Source organism: Thermobia domestica, chromosome 9 (assembly GCF_964235325.1).
Source record: "Thermobia domestica chromosome 9, izTheDome1.hap1.1, whole genome shotgun sequence".
In the NCBI taxonomy this organism is placed as follows: domain Eukaryota; kingdom Metazoa; phylum Arthropoda; class Insecta; order Zygentoma; family Lepismatidae; genus Thermobia; species Thermobia domestica.
In genome coordinates, this window is record NC_137462.1 from 109,928,033 (window position 1) to 109,936,962 (window position 8,930).

At 35.8% G+C, this 8,930-nt stretch overlaps 1 long non-coding RNA gene across 2 annotated transcripts in view; it reads left to right on the forward strand.

Annotated features, from left to right (window-relative positions):
* Nucleotides 1–8,930, forward strand: part of LOC145694930 (uncharacterized) — a 230,717-nt gene that overhangs the window by 44,737 nt on the left and 177,050 nt on the right. The window lies entirely within an intron of this gene.

Below are 8,930 nucleotides of genomic sequence, written 5' to 3' on the forward strand. Positions count from 1 at the left end.
TACAATTATTGTGATTTGGAAATAACACTATTGAAACCACTTATGCATCATTTTTCTTCATGACTTGCCACTTTCCCGAAAACATCATAATCCCATCACCATAGAACTTCTGCTGTTTCTGGGCAAAAAAGTTGTGACACATGGTTTTCATATGTTTCTTTCGAAACTAACTCAACATTATTCAACAAGTCTTGCAGAGACCGAAACAAATGAAAGTCTGACGGTGCCAGATTCGGGCTATACGGTGAATGCATTAAAACTTCACAGCAAAGTTCTTTTAATTTCTCACGGGTCGTTAAATATGTATGCGGTCTAGCGTTCGTTGTCAGTGTGTTATACGACACTCTTTTTGTTGACCAGCCCCTGCCTTTTCTTTAGAATTGCTAGGTGCACTCGCGCTAATTGGCAACACTACATTTTTGAGTCTATTGTTCAGCTTGGCGACAGCAGCTCGTAATGTACAGTGTCCTTCCAATCCCACTAAATGCATTGTACAACCTTCTTGAACGTCAGTGTGGGTCCTGGCCAGAAACTGTGAAGCGTCTCTTTGCTTTGACCACGATGTTCTTCGCACATTGTTGTCGTAGGTTATCCATTTTTAATTACTTGTGATCATCCGCTTCAGAAATGGCTCGAGTTCGCTACGTTTCAATAGAAATTCTCAGATAGAAATTCGATCGAGTAAATGTTTTTGAGTCAGACCATTTCGTAGCCAATTTTCTCCAAATGTTTTAACACTCTCTTTGTTGGTAGATGTTTAGGTCATTGGCGATGTCATGACTGCTTACATGTCGGTCTTGCTGAACTTTTGCCTGAACTCGTTCATATATATATATATATATATATATATATATATATATATATATATATATATATATATATATATATATATATATACATATATATGATTGGTCGTCCACCACGAGGAGCATCTTTAACATCGAACCCACCTGTTGACTGTTGCTTTTGATTACAATTTTGTAAATAACACGAATTTCTTCACGGGCCTGCGCCCTTATCGAAATAAAATATTAAAATGTAGCGCAGTTTCACGGAAAGTTCAGTCATCTTCACGGCGCAACACCTTACATCTGAGTATAGTAACTCCAACAATTTCTGCACATTTACTAGGTCCAATTGGACTGGTGGTTGTCAAACGAAGTTAGGTCTGATCGGTTGTGACTCACCCCCATATATATCCTGAGATTTCAGACACTAACGAAATCTCATTGTAAAGGTTCATTACTTTTTAGACTACCTATCAGTGGCGTACTTAGGAGGGGGCTTCCGGGCTTAAGCCCCCCCGAAATCTTACTTACTATAGTAAAGTATATGAAATATCTTGCAGAATTTTCACATTTTCAGGCAAAGCCCCCCACGAAAGTTAGCAAAGGCCCCCCGAAGCAAAATCGTAAATACGCCACTGCTACCTACTATTTATTTACTAATATAAGTACCATGAAATAAGTATTGACCTTCTCATATATTATGAGTTTTAGCATTTATATATTTTCTCGTTCACATTTTGCTAAGAAAAAGGAGAAATTATTTTCCTTGTTAGTATATAAATAGTGAATAGCATCTGATTGTTTCTACTGTAGATATATGTATACAGGTATAGTGTATATACAAATGTGTCTGTGATGCAGGTACAGTATATATAATATGTTGTCATCAGGTCAGTGGAGTGTTCTGGTTATTTTCGCCTGGAATCTCCTCATGACGTGATTATCTGAAGCACTGATGCTGAAAGAACATTTTAGTGAGAGAAAGAAGAAGAAGAAAAAAAGTTAACCTTCTAACTGAAAGAAATATCTAACATAACTATATAAAAAGAAAACCACGTCACGAAAAATCCTCTTCTTGATTCGTAATTACGAACAGGTTAACTGACTTGAAAGTTCCTCTTTCTGTTTGTCTCTCTTTCTTTTTTCTGTTCACAGAGATCACTTCTCCTCGCCCTCCCCCTACACTATTTAGAGAAGCACGCATCACTGGAGCGTGAAGCAGCCCAAGAGGGCATGAAGATTACTGGCTTATATCACATTACATTAATTTTGCAATCGTTTATGACGACCTACCGTCCGACAGATAGACAAGCAACTTCACCGCTGGAACTGAAGAGTTATAGTAGGCAACATATATCTATATATAAAAGAGAAAAAAAAGCACATATCATTCCCCCCAAGGAAATGCCCAGTGAATTGATATTGGGGACAACAGACACCTTCTCAGAATTCCCAAGTTCATACTGAAAGAAATACAAACTCTCTTTGGTAAGTTGTTTTGCGATCTCTCTTTGGAAAGTTAAAAAAAAGAGACGATATCCCCTCTCATTTTGTGATGTTTTTCTTGTCTTTTCTCTATTACCAATAAATTTCGAACAAATTAATTAATTTGAGAACTGGACCTTGTATATATCGAAAGCTATTGATTGGAAAGCGATACGAAATTTTGCTTCAAACTATATTAGCTTAATATTTACCGTGATGAAACTTACAGAAAATTCTAGTTAAATTCGAAGTCACAGATTCTTGTGAATACGAATCTAGAATGATAACAGTTTAACTAGTGTCACTTCTACTGGTATTATTATTATTATTATTATTATTATTATTATTATTATTATTATTATTATTATTATTATTATTATTATTATTATTGATTAATTGTTCCCCCTCAAGCCTTCAACTCGCCTACAAATTGCCTGCACGATAGCAACATTAAGTAGGAGGGAGAGCAGCTAATAACAACTATTGGTCTGATTGTGAACTTTGAAGTGTAACTGGCAGATTAAAGACGTCTTACAATTACAATAAGAATAACATAAAATAGACACGCGTAACTTTAATGCGTGTGGTTCGAGCTGAACTTATATACAAGATGATTGAAAATTTTTCGAAAATTGATTCAGCATTGTGGACAAAATTGAGAAGCTTTTTGAATTAAGATGTATTAGTGGATTCTGGTCTAGGAAGACTGGAATAACAATGATATGAGAGCCAATGTATTGACCAAGCACACTCAACGGGTAGTTGTCTTTCAGGCTTTTATTTGTGGACTGTAAAACCAGGGTCGCCCACAGATTTCATAGGCTCCCTAACAAATGTCATGGTCCTCATTATTGGGAACTCCATTTTTATGAAAATAGTGAAGTGACAATTCAAAAAGTCGTTACTCCTGTATTATCAATTGACTAAACTTTATTCTTGTCATCAATGGATGTTGAAAAAAGTAACTAAACACATTTTTTTTAAATTTTTAACCTCTAGAGAAAAAATATTATTATTTTGTCGCTTTCCAGAATTCCAAATTTGAAAATAATCAAAATTGAATAAAGAAAACTAAAAAAAAGTAAAACTTTTTCATGGACCCCTCTACCAGAGTGTCTCTTCCAGACATGTTTTTGGGGGGGCACTGTCCCCCGGAGCTCTAAGAGTGCCCCCCCGGACGACACTAAAATAATACGTCTATAATATAATAATAAATTGAAAAGCACCAGCTGTGCCCACCAGAATATTAAGAGTGCTCCTTGGAACATTTTTTTCTGAAAGAACGACTGCCCTCTACATTCGTCGGGGTTACCTTCCCTTATATGCGACCCTGTGTAAAACTAACAATTTTATTACTTTCTATTTGTATTACCATAAGACTAAATGACTAAATGATAAGCATGCGACTGATCCTGATTCGAGCCCAGTTGCGTTATTTGGACCATCAGGGAGGACAATTGGTTGAGTTGAGTTGATTTTAGTTTAGCGTCATTTTCAGCATCGAGGCTATACGAGACGTGGACCTACTGATTAACGTGGAATCCGAACAGCATGAGCTCCCGCCGGGAAGGGAGGACAGTTGGTTCGCTTAGTTTGAGATGTGTACACATTTTAATCAATAATGTATTGTACTAATGAAAAACATAAAAAATCTACTTATATTAGCAAATTTTGCTCCCCTCCATACCTTCCAAACAAAATTTGAAATGACACTGCCGTTCGAGTATATCTCAAAATCTCACTCTAAAAAAATGGATATTAAAACTCACACAAATGCATACTCTTTTTTTTTTTTTTTCATTCATACAATCTGCGAGTAACTGTTCATGTTCATGTGCTGTTTTTAATATCAAGCGTGAAGCAATGGATTGTCTACAAGAGAAAGAAACGTAACACATCATACACGTTTTCTTATCTAAAAATGCGTAGTTGGCACTGGTGTTATGTTGGTGTCAAAATGGCTTTATCATCTACTTACTAAGCATAATCTGACCTCTTCTGGATTCATTGTCTGTTTATAGTACAATGTAATTAAAGAGCTTCTCGTTGCTGTGGTAGGCGTATCTCGTGTCACCATCAACTGATCATGTGAAATAAATGGCGTGATTTTAAGTTGAGAACTCTGTGTTACATTGTTCTCACACTTTGCGAATGACTTTATAGGTAACTAATATGTATAAGCGACATGCAATAGAAAACATTTGCTGAAAGTAAATCATATACTGTAGATAAAATGTGATACTGAGGAATATGCGCATTTAGAATCGGTGGTACTGATACAATCTATATCTATATGTGCCAGAAACTTAGGTTTTATGACAGGGATGGAATACCAACGATCTTCAGACACATAAAGTTCGACCCTGTGGGCCTCTTGTGAAAAATACTAAATTATATCATGAATAAGAAATGTATTTATGAAAACGTAAACTAATGATAATTTTTCTTACTTTATCTTTCGAATATGTTGCTGGTTGAACTTGCGCTATCCATGCAGTATATCATTCTAATATGAACAAGAATCTGCTTCCTACTTCCTCACTGTATCTGTACATATCCTTTTATAAATACCAGTGAAGGATGAGAGGACTCACAAACGGAGTAAATTGCTATACACAAACATATAAAGTAGAATTTTAGTATGTAGAAGTTGGGGACAGACTTGGAGATGTGATAGATGTGAAATGGATTTCTTATATATCCGAATAAGCATCATTGCAGGAGGCCTTTGAAGTTCCAATATGCAATAGGTTTTGCCATTCAGATTGAAGCAAAACGCCTACAATGTCCGTCAACTCGCTATACGCAACTCTTCTACTGGTTGCTTAACACAGGAATATCAACCTTAGCAACGCCCTAGCGACAATGTTAAATCTTTCAGGGTCAAAATGAATAAGAAATGTTGAATAAGAGACTAACGCTCGATTTTTTTGGGGAAATTTGGAAGAGAACTGAAAAATCTACACTAAATTTGGAATCGAAAACGGCACGTTTCTAGGGTTGGTGATTTCCAAGACCTCATTCTCAAAAGGAATTGTCCACAAATATAAACGAATATTTTGATATACAGGGTGTTTCAAAACAATACTGACGACGTTTGGGAGGTGATTCCTGACACTAAGATAAGACAAAAAGTATAGACCAACCTGGGTGCACAAATGCTTCTTTTCGGAGTTAAGGGCTGCCGAAAACTTGAAAAAATGAAATTTAAAGGTACATTGCTCCAAAACTATGGGACCTATCGTAGTCGGGTCAAGACTTTACTTAGGAACTAGTATGTGCCCTATCCAAATATCCATATTTCAGAATCCTGCGATACTTCCGCAACAATACTGTATATAGATAATGTTATAGATTTTCATGTAAATTATTAATGTAACTATGTAAGTAACAACCGTAAAATAACTACAAAAAAATTATGTCTATTCAAAGCTATCATAATCATCCTTCTTGAGAAATGAGCTTTGTTAATATGGCCTTTGAAACAAAAAAGGTCCCTTGCCCCTGGTTTAGGATCTTTGAGCCCCTCCAATATTCTATTACTTTCAAGGGCTCAGCCTTCTTCATATTACAAGAATATTTCGTTCTCATAGAGAATGGAGTAAATTTCTATTGTGTTACGACGCATATATTTTGTTTTAAGTCACTAAATAATACAGAGATATTGAGTACCTCTATCAGTCTTTTTAAATTGCTACTGGTGTGGTGGGCACAAACCTGCTTTAGATAGGGCTGCTTTAGATAAAACTTATTATTAAATTTTTACTTTTGGTATAATTTCTAGCATGTTATTTTACTGCTAGTATGCCATATCGGCTCATACTGGAGCATTCAATCACTATTGCTCAGTGGTGTATTTACGATTTTGTTTCGGGGGTGGCTTTGGTAACTTTGTCCCTGGAAATGTAAAAAAATCTGCAAGATATTTCATTTATTTTAAAATAGTAAGTAAAATTTCGGGGGGGGGGATTAAGCCTGGAAGCCCCCCTTAAATACGTCACTGCTTTTGCTTTCCGTTACTAACGTTTCTTCCATCACTGGTGACTGGCAATATCCTTTATTCATTGCAGTGGTTTCTTGATTTCAAATACAATATTCAAGCATATGTAAGCACATTATCAATTTTAGTTAATCTAAGAGATAAGTGGATGATCATATTGTATGGAAGTTCGTGTGCTTCAATTGGCCAGTCAGTGACATCGGAATACTTTTCTGATTTGCAATAGTTTTAGGGGAGAGGAATGTTATTGTATAGTGTATTGAAGTGGTCCTGGGTACTTGGGTTCAATTCTTGCTGGATACATGGAAGGATTTATCCAACACTTTGAGGTAATTGGGAAACTATTTATTACAAATAATGATTTTGCAAGTGATAATTACCAGAAACAATGTTCCCGGTCATGCATCAAGCATTTTATTGGCTACCCACAGCCCTTCATGGGCAATAAGTAATACCAAGGACTGGAAGTTGAGTTTCGGGAAAGGCACGTGCTTCCAGCAAAGAGGATCAAAATGAGGACAAAACAATGAACATTTGCATTGCTTTAGTCTACATATCCGGCCTCCCACCTATCTCACTAAGTAAAATAAAGAGGAAGTTTTATTTTTTAAAAAAATAAATTAAAAAGTAGGTAACGTGTCCATCCAGCTTCCTGGCAGTTGTCGGGTCAGACGGTGTTCCTCACCTGCCGATCGAACGAACGACCTTTGTGTTTGGCACCTGCTCACGCAATCTGGCTCACAACATTAGCCACTGACTGATGCCAGATGCTACATACGTAGTAATAATGATAGTAGAAGTCAGGTGCAGAATAGAGCATACAATCTAACGTCACATGGTTAGTTCCTTCCTTTTAGTATTTTCTTCTATCTTTTTTTTTTTTCAAAATGTATATAGGCCTATATATATAAAATCATCGCGTCAGCTGCAGTCATCATTGAATTAGTTTACAACACAAATTTATTAATTAGCTTCCACCAGCAGCAGATGTATAGTAGGTTCTCTGTATTTTAAGAACACGTTCAGTATTAGTTTCAAACTGTTTTAGCATTTCATGTCATAATTCTTGGTCAAATGAAACAAACCACTTAAATTCAATCAGCTAGGTATACAAAATATCGCTCAATCAAAGTAGACCTAGGAACTACGAGTATTGATAGATCAATTAACCAAATTTCTATATATGGAGTAAAGAAATTTCTTCAACCCTTCCGTCCAGATTTTTCTAATTGGTTCTTGTTGTGACCATGATACTATTATCACTGTGATTCTTTTTAAACGTGTATCAAAAAATTCACGAGTGTCACATGTCACATACTCAAGCCATGCTTGGTAGGCCCTACATAAAGTAATTGGCATGGTTGGGAATTGGAGAAATTGAAATATACGTTGCCCAACGTTGTCTAAAGTAACGTTGTTTAAAGTGTATGTTTGTCAACATCCAACAACTTTCCATCATTTATCTCTGTAGTGTAGATATATGTATGTTGGCCACGTAACAATTTGTTGTCATTTATAAAACATTGTTTAAAATTCCTGTTGGACAACTAACAATTTGCCTTCATTTATCCAATGTTGTTTAAAGAGTATGTTGGCCAACTAATAATTTACTGTCATTTAGCCAACGTTGTTTAAAGTTTATGTGACTAACTTACAATTTGCTGTCATTTATTCAATGTTGTTTCAAGTGTATGTTGGCCAACTACAATTTGCCGTTATTTATTCAACGTTGTTTAAAAGTGTATATTGGCGAACCAATAATTTGTCGTCATTTCTACGACACTTTCGATCTCGCTCGCACTCCCAATCGCAATTTTACTTTCTTTTTCTCGCAGGGATTATGTTGGTAATTGAGTTCAGTTGACAAATGCTCGGCAAAGCGGTAAAGTTGGCCCTACGTTGTAACTCAATGCCTTGCCAACAATTTGTCAAACGAACACAATTACCTATGTAACAAGGTCACTAATAAGGTCATTAATTCTTAGAGAGGCCAAAGGTCACGAAGCTTGTGTCCTATTTCAGATACTGAAAAACCTCAATATACTCAACTGAAGAACAATAAATGATATATGAGTAGTATTGAACTAAAAAAAAAAAAAAAAAAAAAAAAAAACTTCCATTAAAGAACTGGAAACCTTGACCCCTGACATTTACCAGGTCACCTGTGACTTTGGTCTTTGGTTGAAATTATGCTAAATTCAACAGCTTACCGTATAAAAATAATTCAATCAAGAATCATGTATTTCAACATTGAGGTAAAGAACGAATCCACAGTTTAGTGTAAACCTAAGGATAAAATCACCAGTGACAGAAAAGGTCAAAGGTCACGAAGCTTGTGTGTTCAGTTTCAGATACTGAAAAACAGTAACGTACTCGATTGATGGAAGTCGTTAGTCTTTGATACCTGCGAACTCGCTTTAGTGTCACACGAAACTTCTCATGTTTGTTTATAACCTCCTCCAGTCTCACTTTCTCAGGGTTTACTGTTTCTATGCAACGCGAAAATGAATTTATACACGAATTTTGGGACAGTCTGTTGCTATATATACGAACTACGTATGTATTATAATTTTTCAGCACTCCTTGTATATCTATCTATCTATCTACCTATCTATCTATCTATGTGTGTGTGTGTGTGTGTGTGTGTGTGCGTTGAC